Raw genomic sequence first — 4,287 nt, forward strand, 5'->3', positions numbered from 1 at the left:
GTTTATCCTCAGTAAAAACAGGCAAATAATAATCTTTCACATAAAGAAGATCCTCCATCTTGCCTTTCCAAACATGATAATTTGAACCATTTAAACTAATCATTTTACTTGTATTAGCTTCCATCTTTCACACAAGTCAAATCAAATAACCTAGCTCTGATACCAATTTGATGGGAAAATAATCACAACGGATAATCTACAAAGCGGAAACAAACCCGTTTGACCAACACTTTCCCGACCCGTATGAAACCGTGAGGATGCTAACAAATAAGCTATACCAAATCCAACCCAAATCAGTCCCCAAATCAGTAGCAAATCAACTAATAACGAATAATCAAGCACACACAATACACGCGAGACTTTTTACGTGGAAAACCCAATCGAGAGTAAAAACCACGGGACTCGTAAGCCACTTAAATTCCGCTATCATCAACAAGGAGAGCAATACAATAATCCTTCTCTAGATCAACTAGAGGTATACAACATCATCATACTCTTGAACAACAATAATCAACAAGTATATGAAGAAATTAAAGACAAAAGAGTAATAACATCACCCAAAATTCTGCTACTGTTCGACCTGCTGTAACTTGAGTTACAGACCTCTTTAGACGAATTCAACGGTTGAAAACCTTGGCACTGATGTCAGGAAGACACAGCCCAAATTTGATGAAGATCCAACGGTTAGATCTCCGAGGATCGTCTCTTTTCAGGCCTGCTGTCATTGTAGACGGAAATGGAGTTTCACTCTTTTTCTTGATCTATCTCTCTGATCTCTCATGATAAATACAGCTGCAAACAATTAACATATTAATGCCCCCAGATGTTGACCAGGTCAAACTTCATCTTGGGCCTATTTTGTTGGGCTTGGGCTTCCTCATAAATGGAAAACTTAAATAAAACCCAACAGCATTATCAGTGCGGATTCTCAACAACACCAACAACAAAAACTGATAGTTTCAAGTCACTATTTTGGGATTATTATTGTTATTGTGTAATGTCGTTCTTCTTGTCGTTGTTCACTTTGTTTCTAATCTCAAGGATAACAAAACCTTCTGCACCTCAGGTTACTCATGTGTATATTATTATTATTATTATATGTATTTTTAAGTTTCTAAGTCATTGTTATTAATTATTAATATTATAATTTACTTACTATTATTATTATAATATATTATTTTTTGTGATCAACTACTTCTTCTTTTTTTTTTTTTTTTTTTAATTGTAGGTTCCAAATAAAGATGGAGTAATAATAAACAGAAAGAAACCAAGTAAGGAAATCGGAAAAAAGAAGAAATCGCAAGAAATTACCTTACCAACTTTGAGGTCTACCAGCTCAGTTAGTAGTGATGACGACGAGGAGATTCCGATTTTAGAAGTTGGTTACTATCGTGCCGATGATGAGGGCCCGAGTAAATTTGCTGAACATTATTATCAATGTTTAGAAACATTTCGTCGCAATCTAGTCGACAGAGATACTAAAGTACTGAAACAAATTAAAGTTACCGAACGAGGTCGTCTGCTTTTTACATTGCTCATTAGGCCCAAGGACCTATATGTTATAGGTTTCTGTACCGCTAAAGGTAAATGCTATCTAGTTAAGGATCCCGGAAAATATGAAATGCCGGCTGGCTTTCCTGTTCCTACTCGATTAACATACACATCGAATTATGGCTCGAACTATTTTGATCAGACTACTATTTCATTTCAAGAATTTTATGGGGAATTGAAGGCAATTGCAAAATGTGAAGATGGACACGGTGCTGCAAAAGGTCTTTTAATTATATCCACCCCCTTTGAAGTAAACTATATTCCGCCACTTTGAAATCAAAAGAAAATATCATTTTCATGGCGTCTCACACTATTTTTTAAACATTGAGAGATATGATTTTATCTACTCTTGGTGTGTTTCATTCTGGGTTGATAGAATATAAAAAGGAAATAAGGTAAATTTTATTATACCCTTAATGTATGCGGATAGATTTAAAAGGTAAAGTTCTATTATAATACCCTTAATGTATGTGGATATAGAGTTGTATTCCCTTGAAACCAAAAATTTGCTTGAAATTCAATGGACCAATCAGAGCGCGACATGTGGCGCGACAATCACATGTGATTGGAAAAAAAAATTAAATTTTATTTTTAAAATTTTTTTTTTGAAATTTAAAAAAAAAAAATTTCCAAAATTTTTTTTTTATGAAATTTTTTTTTTAAAAATTTAGCATGTCAAATCCAATCACATGTGATTGTAAAAACCAATCACATGTGATTGTGGAACTCAATCACATGTGATTTTGCATATCAAATCCAATCACATGTGATTAAAAAAATTACAATTTTTTTAAAAAAATTTCAACCGGAAACATACTTTAATTCGGTGATTTGATCAAGTTTGTTAGCGTTTCGTGATCGTATCTTCAAAATTTTAGACATTAATTCGGTGATTTGATCAAGTTTTGATCAAAAACTTGGCGTTTGAAGTTTTTAGCACAAATTTAGTGAAATTCGTCATTATTAGTCATTTTACTGAATTTTTTTTTTCAATCACATGTGATTGGATTTGACATGCGATAATCACATGTGATTGGCATTCACAATCACATGTGATTTACTGCATGTCAAATTTAATCACATGTGATTGAAAAAAAAATTGAAAAAAATAAATTTAAAAAAAAAAAAAAATTTGAAATTTTATTTTTTTCGAAAAAAAAAATTTTATTTTTTTCGAAAAAAAAAAAATTTTAATTTTTTTTTCCAATCACATGTGATTATCGCGCCACGTGTCGCAATCTGATTGGTCCCTTGAATCTCAACTTAAAAATTGGTCTCATTTGAATATTCCTCTGTGGATATAATTAAAAGAGAAATAAAAAATAAGGGTAAAACAAGAAAGTAAACAAATTACACTTCTTTTAGACCCTCTTTAACAAGGCGTGTTATGGGTGTGTGTTGGCCAACACGCCACCTAGCAAGCCATAACAAGGCGTGTTGGTGTATGTGTTGGTCCAAGTGCATCAAGTGAGCACGGGAGATGTTGAACATGTGTTGCATTTTTTTATTATTTTTTATTATACATGAGGTGTACGGATATATATATATATATATATATATATATATATATATATATATAAATGAGGGTTTGGGTCGAAATGGGTCAAAATTAAATGAGGGTGTACCCCTTCGACATGAGGTGTCTCTTCTGTTAGTTATATAGATTCCCCGCAATGCTGATGAACAAAAACTGTCCGGCACCTAACTTTTTGCCCGATCTGCAACTGTATCGGAAAATGATCAGTGACTGAGTTTGGGTAAACTATAATTTGATCACAAGTAACTAACTTCACTGTATCCAAGTCTTTGCTATTGTTATCTAAAACAACATCAACTTTCGATCCTTTCAAAACTGTCCCAAATTGCACCCAACATCACCCCCATACTGTCTTACCGCCACTTTCAACAATTTCCTGCAAAATATATAGTATCCCACAACCTATTTTTAGTAATGCAACAGAAAGTTCATTTTTTTTATGGAGAAAAACTTGTTGAATTAACTTATTCAGGAAATCAGTATTTACCCAAGTGAAGATATCATTTTTCCATGTATCTTGACACTATGTTACGGTAATTTCTTCAATGTTTTTACTATTCTAACTATATAAAGCATCTCTTTTTACCACATGTAAAGCTGATTTACATTCACAAATCACAACAGTCATGCTTGCTTCAAAAATTTACTTAAAGAAACTCACATTGTATGCTAAAAAGTAGTTGGAAAAACTGTCATAAAGATATAACAGTATTAAGATAAAACTGATTAAAATCCACCAGACCCAGAAATCATACCACAATAAAGATCAATTATAATTAATAAAGATACGTTATATGGAATTGAAATTTACAGAGAGAATCTAGTAAATGGAGGCTTCGTCATCTTTATCAGACCCTTCATCACCAACAGTAAGAATAGTAACATCATGACCAGAGCTCAAAAGCTCCTTAGCAAAATAGAAACCAATAACTAACTGCATGACAACCACTATTTGTGTTAACAATTAGTACTTTTTTCTTCTCTGAACCACTAGCTTCAACTGTGAATGATGAAACTGATAATGGTCTAATTCTAGAAGAAGTTGAAAAAGAGTGATTAGAGAGAGATATAGATGAAGAAATTAAAGATACATTGGAAGAGAAAGAGAGATGGCATGGGGAGAGAGATTTGGGCGAGAGATTGGTGAAAACTAGAGAAGATGAACAAAGATGAAAGAAGAGTGGCCATTGGTGAGACAG

General features: G+C 32.8%; 1 long non-coding RNA gene across 1 annotated transcript; it reads right to left on the minus strand.

Moving 5' to 3' along the window:
• Nucleotides 1–347: 347 nt before the first annotated feature.
• LOC139871950 (uncharacterized) lies at nt 348–4,287 on the minus strand. Its single transcript, XR_011766816.1, has 4 exons — nt 3,900–4,287; nt 3,177–3,464; nt 1,312–1,421; nt 348–792 (listed from the first exon to the last, which is right to left on the minus strand). It is a non-coding gene; the product is annotated as an uncharacterized lncRNA (long non-coding RNA).

The sequence above is a fragment of the Rutidosis leptorrhynchoides genome, chromosome 10 (genome assembly GCF_046630445.1).
Source record: "Rutidosis leptorrhynchoides isolate AG116_Rl617_1_P2 chromosome 10, CSIRO_AGI_Rlap_v1, whole genome shotgun sequence".
Taxonomy (NCBI): domain Eukaryota; kingdom Viridiplantae; phylum Streptophyta; class Magnoliopsida; order Asterales; family Asteraceae; genus Rutidosis; species Rutidosis leptorrhynchoides.